General features: G+C 39.8%; 1 protein-coding gene across 7 annotated transcripts in view; it reads right to left on the bottom strand.

The window, feature by feature from the left end:
- Nucleotides 1-6,747: 6,747 nt before the first annotated feature.
- The window catches only part of msi2b (musashi RNA-binding protein 2b), a 257,841-nt gene continuing 251,610 nt past the window's right edge, over nt 6,748-12,978 (bottom strand). For 6 of the 7 annotated variants that reach the window (XM_006799518.3, XM_035911472.2, XM_006799517.3 and 3 more), the window contains one exon: nt 6,748-12,485. The gene's annotated coding sequence lies outside the window, so the exon portion shown is untranslated. The remainder of the gene's footprint in view (nt 12,486-12,978) is intronic. The other variant, XM_035911471.2, reaches the window with a different exon arrangement.

The raw sequence follows: 12,978 nt of genomic DNA on the forward strand, positions 1-12,978 counted from the left end.
CCGTCCACATGTTCGAGCTCAGCGATCTCCGCAATGTACAGCGTGGCCCCCACCCCACCGTACCACCACCTCCCTTCAAGTGTGGCCATTAGTTAACTCTGCATATAATCCCACAAGCCCCTGATCATTCGTTTCCTGTTTACTCACACTGCTCGGCCTCCACTCTTCTTGCCACTTGTACATGAGTGAGAGGAAGCTGGAGTAAGTTACAAAGGACTGGAAATCCATATATGGAGGCAGAATGTGTGACACAGGTGTCAGATTGAAATCAGACATGAGTCAGTCCAGCTGCACTGACGGAACAAGACAGCGGCAGCACGTCCACGTGATCCGAACGACAGGAGCGCCGGCGTAGCCTCAGAAAACTGTGGCAAATGCAAGCTGTCCCGTCGATGATTTCTTTCAGGTCATCTCTAATATTCTCTCAGCAAACTGCCGCATAGTGTTTGCTTCTAGGTGGAATTAAGCTTTGTGTGCCACTGGGCTGGTGTGAAGGGTGGAGGGAGAAAGGCGAGGAGGGGGAGGTGGGGAGGGGGCTTTTTGTGTGATATGGGCCATTGACTGCTTTTCCATAGCTCAGGAACAATAATGAGATTTTTTTTTTTTTCTTCAGAATATCAGTGCCACCATTCAGCGCACTGATTGTGTTTATGAAATTGTGCATACATCTCTCAATGCTGGAGCACAGGATGGGGAAAGCTATTTTCAAAACATTAGCAAATTGTTTTCTGTTATTGTGCAGAGATTGATAAGAGCATGCGTTGACTAAACACACAGACACACATACGGGGGAAGAAAAACATAAAAAGGCAAGAGACTGCTGCGATGGCTCGGATTTACTCTCTAATGTATTACCATGACTTCATACTGCTGTTAAACTGTAACTACAATAAATTCAATCGGTGCTTTGAACCACTGTAGGTGTATTCCTCCTCTGAAAAAGCCATTTGAGGATGCTGCGACTATCCAGTTTATTTATTATCACTTGTGTTACTGTGTTACCTGCTGATGACAAATGTTCCTGATGAGATATGAAAATGACCTTGAGCGTGACCTTGCCTTCAAATCTTCTGACATTTCTCCAAAGCAGATATTGAGACAAATTGCTTGAGATTTCACACAAATCAATTTTATCTGATTACAGACCTCTGCACGCCAGCATTAACCAATGAAAATGCGTTTGCTGCTACTCATGCACGGCGGGTTACAGTTCTCATTAGCGCTCGCAGTGGCTTCAGAGGCAGCAAAACTGATTTTTTTTTTTTTTTTTGGGGGGGGGGGGGGGGCGGGGGGCTTTTTTATTGCATTAAAAATGACATGGACATTCTTCTATCAGGACAGCGATACTTTGTAGATGTGTTTTTTGATGATACCGTATCACATCTGGAATACACTGTGCTGTGATATGGCTGTTTGCTGACAGTAGCTCTGGACATCAAACACTGTCGTTTTGATGGCAATTTTTCTGACAGCAAATGAGGCTGTTAAACTCTTCTTGTCAATTTCTTACTCTGAGAAGACACCACACAAGGACATGCAAGACGAGTGGGAGTTTCAGTGTAAGTGAATAAAAGTTAAAAGATATCAGAAAATTCAGTATTTTCAGCTGTGGTACCTGGCACCTTCTCAAATATCCAAACTGAGACACAAAAAGAATATGTTGGTCCCCCCTTTTGCTGATATGATTGCTGATATGATAGCAACAGATCCTTTAAATCCTGTAAGTTGAGAGGTGGGGCCAACATAGATTAAAGCTGTTTGTCCAGCATATCCCACAGATGCTCGATTGGAATAAGATCTGGGGAATTTGGAGGTCAAGTCAACACCTCAAAGTCGTTGTCCTGCTCCTCAAACCATTCCTGAACCACTTGTGCTTTGTAACTGAGAGCCTTATCATGCTGACAGAGGCCACACCCATCAGAGACTACCGTTACCATGAAAGGGTGTGTGTGTTCTACATCAATGCTTAGTTAGGGTGGTACGTGTCAAAGCTTTTGCCACATGAATGGCATGACCCAACACTTACCTGCAGAACATTACCCAAAACATCACACTGCCTCCTCTGGCTTGTCTTCTTCCCATAGTGCGTCTTGGTGCCAGGTGTTCCCCAGGTTAGTTACACACACGAACACAGACCAGAGTCAGCATGGTCACCCTGATTGTTCTGCAGCTGTGCAGCCACATATGCAACAAACTGCGATGCACTGTGTATTCTCACACTTTTCTAAAATTTCTGCTATTTGAGCCTCAGTAGCTTGGCTGCTGGATCGTCCGCTCCCCAATGCATCAGTGAGCCTTGGCCACCCATGACCCTGACACTGGTTCATCACTCTTCCACTTGCCCATTTTTTCTGCTTCTAACACATCAACTGTGATGACATGTTCACATGCCCCCTAATACATCGCACCTACTAACAGGTGCCATGATGAAGAGGTAATCAGTGTTATTCACTTCAACTGTCAGTGCTCAAAATGTTATGCCTGATTGGTGCAATCCTATCTTTATTTAAAAGTGTACAATGTACTATGACCAGGCAGCCTATAAGAGATAACTGGCTCATATTGGGTTGGACTCCCACTGGAAGTGGAATGATCCATACTTTCATGTTTATTTCAGGTTTTGACAGGTTTCAGAGATATCTCACCTTATCTGTAATGAGTGGTTGTTTGAGTTACTGCTACCTTCCTATTAGCTCCAAGCACTCCGGCCATTCTCCTCTCACCTCTTAGATCAACAAGGCATTTTTACACAGAAAACTGGTGCCCACTGGATATATATGTGTACTTGTTGTTGTTGTCAGACTTTCTCTGTGTAAAATCTAGAGATAGTTGTTTGGGAAAAATCCCAGTAGATCAGCCCATCTGGCACCAACAATGATTCCACATTCATTGTCACTTAAATCACCTTTCTTCCCCATTCTGATGTTGAGTTTGAACTTCAGCAGGTTGTGCTGACAGCATGCCTAAATGCACCAAGTTGTGATTGGGTGATTAGATCGTATATTTTTCTATCTGAGCATTTTGTAGTCCCCAGCTAAAGAACCATTAATCCGTTGGTAATGATCCCATCAACACCAATACCCCCCCAACCCCCCCGCCTCCCTTGACACCTACTTTGTATTTTCACTCTGTCCTCCAGTGATAATTGTCACTCTCGCCTGCTTCTACAGTCTGTTGCTCACTAGTTTGCTCTGAGGCAACTATTGATTCGGGAGCATCATCAGATCCATGAAGACAATGATGATGAACAATGAACAGACAGCTGCATCCTCTGTAGTCGGGGGCCAAAACTGATGGCCTTTGTAAGCATGTAATGCTTCATCTGGTGGATAATATGAGAGAAAATAGGGGCACAATATGTGAATTTTCTGAGTCACTTAGCTCATGGTCTACCCTGCTTTTCATGCTGCTGGCTACACACACTCTCTCAAATTACAGACACTATAATGGCTGAAAATAGACTGGACACAGCGTCTTTCCTCACCTGTAAGAATTCAAATGCAAAAGCATACTTTACTGGAGAAAATGATTATATATATTATATATGTATATTCAACGAGGCACATCTATGACAGCAGATAAAAGAAACAAACTAGAAGTAGACAAAACAATGGCATTGTATTAATGAGGTGATATAAATGCTGTCAAAACCTTCACTGGGTAGAACAGTAGTGTGATAATCCTTACCCTCGCAACAAATTGTAATTAGCATAATTTATATTAGAGTAATAATTAACATATGAAAGTAATGAGATTACAGTTATCACATCTGTTGCAATTTTTAAAGCAAAACTATCCTGATTTAGATTGTTCATAATCTATAGTCTAACAGGCTGCCACCTATAAAAACTAAAGCCTAATCTATTGGATTATGCTACTTAATATAATTTTTCTGAAGTTATTTAAAACTTTAGAGACTATACGGTAATATTCTGCAATGAAAGGTGATGTGAGCTGTGAAACAACAGAGTGAGGATGGGGTCGTAATAAAAGTAATTTCCTAAAAGCTCAGTAGAACAATTCAGTACGCTCCCATTTGTTTCTTAAACAACGATCCACGATCCAAGCCCGCACTAGAAAAGCACCTGTGCTCTTGGCTTCAGACGTTTGCCATTCCCAGAAGGTCATTTGGTTAATGCATATTTGAGTTTTCATGGACTCTTAACTAGTTTTTAATCAGCAATTATTAGCGAATTGGAAGGCTGTGCAGGCACATGACTCTCTGCTGGCGGGAGAGTGCCCATCAATGTCACGTCAATTTCCATGCCAAAGGCTACATTAGGCCCAGAGTCTGGGAGGAAACAGCCACCTGAGTGCCTCATCTCCCCATCCACAGCAGTCTTCTCATCAACTATTGACTCTATTACACAGCACTGTCAAAAAAATTTTCCGCTTCAAAAGAGGAGCAACCATTACATGGCTGTGTGGGGAGATAATTTAGTGATGCACATAAAATTAAGTGCATATCCATTGAACATTGCTCATTATTGCACTTGAATTCCTACAATGCCAGGCTCGTGTGAGGATCCTGGATGCTTCCCAACCTTTCATTCCTTTCCCATTTTCAAGGCATAAACACAACTTGATGATTTAGGCTGATGTGATACATAAATAGCTGTCATTTTCATCTATAGCTAACCTACCTGTAATTGGCAATTAAACATTGCCAGCATCTCAGACTAGCTCTTAATTACCGTTAATAAGTGCTGAGGGGCTCTGAGGTGTCCTCGCAGGCTGAGGATGGGGGATGCGAGTCTCCTGCAGCACCACATCACGCCATGAATATGCATGGCGGAAAGGTATTCTTCCGCTCTCTCTCCCTCTGCTTTTCAGGCACACGGAGGTGGAAATGGACCACCTCTTGAACTTCTTCATTACACCTCCACAGCGACCTCAGCATCGCCACCGTCGTTGCCATGCTGCATCCTCGCAATGGCATTTCCGTGCACTGTGGCTTGTTTTGTGTTTGCCAGGAGCTGTCACATTCAGCCTGTTAGTGCTGGCCCATGGGAAATTTGCACAGTGCGACTGGTATGAGGTGAGGCCATCAAATGAGCCTGTGACATGCTGCTATATGCCCCACATATTTGCTATGATCTGTGTTTGTGTCTGTTTGGATAATGCTAATCACGACCCTTAGCCCCTTTCATATTTACCCTTTTTTTTTGAAACAGGAGATACATTTTCACAGTATAGAGGCTCATGCTCAAATATCATTTATAGTATTTTTACTTTAAAGCAAACTTTGATTTCACAGATTATTACAGCTTCATTTTCTCCGCTGTGAGCTGACATTTAGCTCCCATGACTGCTGATTGTCTTGCAGAGTTCCACTAAAGACCCAAATCCTTGTGTTTAAGGGCCGACGAGTGTAGAGCTCTCTGATCATAATGGCACTTTTAATTAGCACTTAATTAAAGGCAGGTGGACTGGAAAGGTCAAGCAGTTAGGCCTCTGAGTTAAAAACACAGTCAACGTGAGCATCGGCTCTTTGACAGATTTGTCTGCTAATTACAGTGACCAGAGTCTGGACAAACTCTGTTCACATCTGCCTGAGGTTAAGCCATTTTTCATATTTACCATCTTTGCTTCTAAAGTTTCGCCTGTATTAATGTTTGCTTTTGTTTTCTTTAAATCTAAGAGTCAATTCCGCTGACAGACAGCAAGACAATCCAGAGCAGTTTCTTTTGTAAGAAAGTGAAACAGCCCACACTGCCAAATTGGATCATCATTGTGCTCATTACACAAACACAAAAATGAATGCAGCGTGATCTAAACTCGCAGTGCCTCGGCTGTGAAAAACAGAGCTGAGCCAAGAGTATTGATCTCAGTCTGAATTTATGGATTGCCGTGTCTAAGTGAGTGATGGAGCTGTCGGACCGTCGGTCTCACCTGACAAGCACCCACATTAAAAATCCTGATCCCTGAATTCCACCGGCGTCATGTTTAACTATTGCCATCTATCACGGTAAACATATACAAAAAAAGGTGCTTTAAATCTATTGTCGTGAACTCAATACACTATTGTTATCCTCAGTGTGTCTGTGAGTTAGCTTCAGTAAAAAATGTGTGAAAAAATGGAACGATCCAGTCAGAAAGCAGCTGAATTTTTTCTTCATTGTCAAGTGTTTCACCTCAGAAAATGACTCGGAATCAGATTTTTGCTTCTGCCATCTGAGGTTAAATTCTCCATCTCGGGAAGAAGCAGAACTAAGCACAGCGTGACAAACGCATCAAAAGGTACTATTGTAAGGCCCTGAAATGGCCTGTCATGCAGCAGCCTGTTTGCTCATCTACTCAATCACATCCCCAGCCATTTATACACTGAGCCTCGGCTAATGCTGATGCTCTCCATGTGACGCTGATGAAGAATAAGGCACTGGCGAATGCGCTTCCCTGAAAGCACTGCATCTTCTCAGGCGCTGCGAGAGACCACTGAGGGGCAGCAGAATTACACGTCAGTCTTTGTTTGCTCAACATTTTCCCCAAATGCATCTTAGGCTATTAATCCTGCTGACTTATGAGAGACCTCAAAGGATCTCAGGAGATAACATGCTCAGTGTGTGTGGTCCGGTCAAAATGCGGTACGATATTATCCCCTTTTTAAAAAATAAAATAAAATAAACAGAAAATAAACATAATTCTGTGATATAATAGTGATAGTTTCCCGCAAATATGCACTGATTTTGAAATGCTGTGACATTTGGGTTCAGAAAAACACAAATACAACGCAACAGTGGAAAGAAGTCATATAACAATTCAGTTTATTTTATTTATTTTCCAGACAGACACATCGATTTCTGGACCACAGTAGAGGATGGAAACCTTTCACAGACATTTTTTTGTCAATATTATTATTTGAAAATACAAATATAAAATTAGACTTTCCACATTTGATATGTGAGAGACCCCCATCCATTATTATTATCATTATTATTTTAGTATATTTTACAACAGGGCTTGAGCAAGCCATATGATAACCTGAAAGATGCTTTCAGATGTCAGTCAAGTCTGTCTGTCTCTCGCCATAAAAAGTCGGTTAACATAAAAAAAAGGGGCAAGTGTTAGGAATGGGCAGACAGCGGTGGAGAGAGCTCTGCGCTCAGCCTGCGGAGACACGGCAGAGCCTCACATTGCAGGCCGTGCAGTCTGAAGAGCCTCTGGACACCCCGCGTGGCCGTGCGGTCCACTCCAACCTCGACAACACGCCGGGGGAGAACTCGCATGATGGCGAACCAATAATGATGAGTGGACTAAATGAACCTGGGCGTGGCTGTGTGACGAGGATTATTCTGTATACAGCTGAGGTCTCCAGTCTAATATTATTCAGTTCAAATGAGCGTGAATTGCAAGTATATATATTCATCTATATACATATATATTGCAATTATATGTATATATTTGGCGATGAGCATGGCGTGAGATGGCAATGGTTTGGACTGGAGGGGAAGTTCACCCCAAAAACACAGTAGTACAGGCAAACTTGTGCCATTTCCGTCACCTTGAAGAGTTCAGTCCAGATTTGTGAACATGAACTGATCTTTGATATATCGAGCCAAAAAAACGTTAAATAGCGTTGTTAGCGAGAGTCACTTTGTGAACTGGCTAACTTTGTGTTCACTGTGACGGTATCCAGTATCTCTCAGAGATAAGGGCACACTGTCTGGTTTTTTGCTTTTTCAAAAAAACCATTAGCACCACTATGAGTAAGCCTCTTTTTGGATAAAAATGCTCAAGAACAATCAATGAGCCTTCAAAGTCTGTCTGATTCATTGGAAATGGAGCCTGTAAAGCCTGGTGTTCCAGCTTTTAGGAAACTTTTGTTCATATTCAGAAAACGCTTGTGAACCCATGATGACAGAAATCCCATAAGTGTGTACGGTTTCAGGGTGGGATCCCCCCCCACCCCCACCTCGAACTGATGGGGTTGTTTGGCCATTGCCTAGCACTTGCCTCGAGATTCAAGTTTAAATGGATACGGTAGTACACTACAAATGTCAACACCTTCCAGGTTGACTTTTTTTCTTTTTTGATTATTTTTTTTTTCTTAAACCAAGTCCCCTCCCCTCTCCCCAAATGGATAAGCTAGTCTACTAAGATGTGTAACATTCATCAGCTGTAAACTGCTGTCAGTTTGAGATAAAATGAAATTACAGCAACAGAGCCATGCTACCTTAAAGTCCAAGCTACAGGATCACAAAACAATAGAAGAGTCAATTTTGATATTGTGTGAGGGAAAACAAGCCATTTCAAGCCTTCTTTCCAGTGAAAAAGGGTTAATTATAGACTAAGAGACAACAGGCACCGCGACAGCACAGTGTAGTGTGTGCTTGCTGCTCCGGTATATGCTGTTTGGAAAAAACGCCAAGAAAACTGGAACGCGACTGGGTTGCGTTTGAGTTAATTATACAATTAAAATATTTTAATGAACAGGAGGAATTTCTTTATTACTTTGAGAATTAAATTATAACCAAACTGTGTTGAGTTATTGTTCTTCTGCTATTAATACATTTCTTTTTATATTTCAAACAATAAAACTTTTTCCACAAATACTGCATTTTTCTAAAGTGAGTGATCACTCTACCTCGCTAAGATACTGACGTATGCGATAGTTGGCCGCTGCCTAATTTTAATTTTTAAAAAAGAACAATTTTACTTTCAGAAAGTAAAGTAAAGATCATTTACTTTCATCATTTACTTTAGAAAAAAAGCAAAACAAGATAACTTATTAGCATCACTGACAAAGCTGCTGTGTACTCTATGTGCTGTGTGCAGACTGGTTAGGAAGAAAGAGCGCACTAATGTTAACTTATTAACAACAGGGTAATACTAACCGTTAATTTAAAGAGCCAGTAAATTAGCAAACAGAGATTATGCTCAAAAAGGCTCAACTGCACTGGCTGTATTAGGGGTCCAAGCAGCGGCTTCAGCAGCAATCCCATTGTTTTAATAAGTTTGTTTTTGCTCGTGTAAATCTAAACATGTTAAGTCCAGGCATCCTTTGACACGGTTGTTAATAATAATCTATTCTAGCTTGGCAATGCATCACAGCTTCAGGTTGCAGGTCCAACTCTGGATAGGAATTTAACTGTCTATTAATCAGACGTGACAAACTCGACACCCCTCAGCACCTGCTGATATTCCTCTAATGGTTCTCTGTTCAGTATTTGCAGTGTTTCTCTGTGTGTGTCAGTAATGCCTCTGTAGTGTCAGAAACACTGTTAACAGATTCAAATAAGATTTTAAAAAAAGTCATTAACAGTTCCCAAATAAATAAGAGCTCAAAAACTGTATCATCTAAAAAAAATGACACCAGAGGAGCCTGGGATATCTGCAAAGTGTACAAACATTAAAAGATAGAAGAGGCTCTTTAAACAGCTCTGTGACTGATGACGTATGTGGTAATAACTCGCATGTCTCTTAAAAAAATATGAAATATCTTAAGTAAAAATTGTTTTTTTTTTCCCGTGATTTCAGCTTGTGTCCCTCTTGAAAAAAAAAAAAAGAAAGAAACAATCAAACACAAAAGTTTTGCATATCTAGCATTAGCATTTAAGGTAGTATGGCACACCCCTTTAAAAACATTCAAGGGTGGGGATCCAAATAATGCCTTGTGTACAATTCCATCTTACAGCAACTATTTCTCTATTGTTCATCCATGAGAGCTTTGGTTAGCTGAAACCATGTGAGAGTGGCAAAACCAAACCAAAAGAAAAAAGAAAAAGAAAAAAAACATACAGGGAAAAATTACAATGAACCTCTAACAAAATAACTGTCTGCAAATACCAGAATAACATGATCGTTGAGAGAAAGGTATATCTCGACTGGTCCTAAATCCACTATTCACTACAAGTATTATATTAATGAGTCCTCTATAACATCTACTTTGTAATTACAGGAGATAGAAAAAGAGCGCAAGAGGGAGAGGGATAAATATGAGAGAAAGGAGAGGTAGAGCAAGGGAGAACAACAAAGAGCACTACACTGGTATCAAAGACAGCACTCTGTTTACAAGTTAACTGTGATTTCTTTACACACTAATGAAGTACATGAATGAGCAACAAAATATCGTAGGATCTCTGAGGATGGGGAATGGAAAGAGAGAAAGTAATGGATGCACAGTACATTTTAATAGTATATTACAATTATTAATATATAAACCACAAAGTATCAATAAAACTCTGATTAAACTTGAAATCAGCAAAGAAGCATCTTTTTTTTTTTTATAGTTTTGTGTTTCTTATTTTCTTTTACATTTGAACATTACAAGTTGTTTTTTTTCTTCTTCTTCTCTTGACTGTTTAAATTATTACTCGATCACACCTCCGTATCGTTTACTTTAAAAGTAATCCAGCATAGTTCTTTACCTGGTTGTTTTAAAAGGAAAAGAAATGAGACGAGACGAGACGCGGGTAAAAGGAAAACAGCAAACGCATCTGCGGCGGCATCGAATTTCAAAACTTGAACGCATACTGGAGCCTATTATTATTATGATTATTATTAATAAATCATCATCACGAGTAAAACCATCGACCACACGTACTGCGGAAAACCCGGTGCAGTGGTAGATAGTGAATTATTCAGTGTCATCTTTTGACCCCGTATTAAATATCGTCAGATGAGACATGGGTCTACTCTATAAAGAAATCCAAGTGTACACAGCAACATAACCAGTTACTACTTCCCACACTGTGAACTCGCCTCAAAATGCTCAAGTGTTTTTTCTAGTCGAGAACACGCTAGCTCCGAAATCCTTCATGCTATCCCAAAGCACAGGGCAATTTCCTTTTTCTTTTTTTTTTTTAAAAAAAAGCCAACATATACATGTGCAAATAGAAAAAAATGGCCTGTACTTTACAACTCACAGTGCAATGATTACTTGCTTAATTATCTTTCAGTGTTTTCATTTGTTTTGCCACTAGAATAAATTAAAAAACCTGCCAATGATTCCATAAGAGAACTCAGGAAGGCTGAGGTATGGTATCAAAACGTTTACTTTCCTAATTCACTCAAAAAAAAAAGAAAGAAAAAGATCTGAGTCGGACAATGAGCGTTACATAAAGACTCGAGCACAGAGCCCAGGTGTTGTGTTCCAAAGGAAAGAAAAAGAAAAAGAACTAATCGGGAACGTGCAGGATGAAACAAACATCAACATTGCAGCTAACAAGTTCCTCTCAAGAGTAGAAAAGTGTCAGGATGCGCAGAGCCTGCTTCAAGTTCTAATCTTCACATCTAAGTACAGTGTGCTTTGGATTTAATCATCTTTTTTTTTCTTTTAAACTTTCTCTTTGAAATGATACTGATACTGTAACAGTTAGACAAAAAGATACCAATCAGGCTCTTTATTTTTTTTAAATTATTATTATTATTATTTCTCCAAAACTGTGTTGACTCACCGCTTGTAAATTTTGCTGGTATGACACTTGTAAAATTATTCAGCTTCAGTATTTACAGAGCAAGTGTGTGTGTGCTAGGCGTGTGTGTGTTCGTGTGTTTGTTTCCGTGTGGGGTTGTTATACCGTCTTCCAGCAGAAAAAAAAAAAAGTAGAATAATAACTGTTTACAGCTTTGTCTTCTATTCACACGCTATAACATGTTCTTTTGACACACCATCACAAAAATATGCTATTCTCTCACTGAGTTGGTTATATGCAGTGACTGGAATAATATGTACAGCTACATTTCTTTTTCTCAAGTTTGAATTCACAATGTAGTTATATGAAATTTGTTATAGCATATATATATATTTCTAAACAACAAAAACAACACTTATAAAAAAGGACCATAAAAATATTGGAGTCCTCTTTGTATTGCCCAAAAATAGGTAATTATGGTTAACAATGAGACATCACAAGAAATAAAACAGCTACTAAGATTTATTACTTAGATACCTTCTTTAAAATTTCCTTAAAATGTTTTTTTTTCTTCTCCGAGTCTTTCTGCACTGAGCTTGTCTTTTTTTTTTCTTGTGTTTTCTTTCTTTTCTTTTTTTTGCAGAAAGACTGAATGAAACATCCCGAGCTTTTTTCCTTTTAGACTCACCAGTACAAAGATGAAGACGTGACTTTGAAGATATTCTTGGCTATGACCGCCATACTTCAAACGAAAAAAAGCAAAAAAAAAAAGATTTACACAACAATACCAGAAGATAAAATAAAAACGACACAAAATTAAAGGTTCAACTAAAACGACTCTCTCAAAGCTAATCAAAAGAAAAGCTAACAGAGGAAGAAAGTAGGTGAATGAACTCGACGTGAAACATCATACCAAACCAGGTTGTAAAGTTATAGGAGGTTTGGAGTATAGTACAGCAGTTGTTATTTTTCTGAGATGATAAACATTTTCTTTTCTTCTTCATATGGTTCCGACTTTCGTTCGTTTTGCCGGGGTGACGCTGTAGTGCTTGAAGTTGGATTAGCATCACCTGCACACAAAGCCAATTAGAAACTTCGTCCTGTCTTTCCTGGGCCACCAGATATACTCTGCTGGGTGATAAAGGAAAAAACACAACAACAAAAAAAAAAGAAGAAAAAAAAGGAACAACAGCATTAGAAAGCAAACATTTAATTAGAGTAAGTCTCGAACATAAATAATACTCGCTGTGACGCATTTTGCAGGCTTGCTGAAGCATGAATAACTGGGATATGATTCTAAGAAACTGCTACAGGTCAAAATTTCCTGCAAGCATAACAGAAGCACCAATTACTGTAAAAATAGCCTGTCCAATAACAAAAAGTCTAGGCTGTCACAAATACCACACTATATACTTAACCGGCTTATTAATTTAGCATTTGTGCATATATACTGACCTGCCACTTTATTAGATATATCTGCTCATACCAATATCTAATCAGCCAATCACATGCCAGTAGCTGATTGGTTAGATGGAATTAAACCGACAGCAGCAGAAGACCACATTGCCTGCCACTCCTGTCAGATAAGAACAGGAAACTGAGGCTACAGTTTGCACGGGGTCAC

This window comes from Neolamprologus brichardi, chromosome 10, assembly GCF_056152115.1.
Source record: "Neolamprologus brichardi isolate AB-2024 chromosome 10, ASM5615211v1, whole genome shotgun sequence".
Taxonomy (NCBI): domain Eukaryota; kingdom Metazoa; phylum Chordata; class Actinopteri; order Cichliformes; family Cichlidae; genus Neolamprologus; species Neolamprologus brichardi.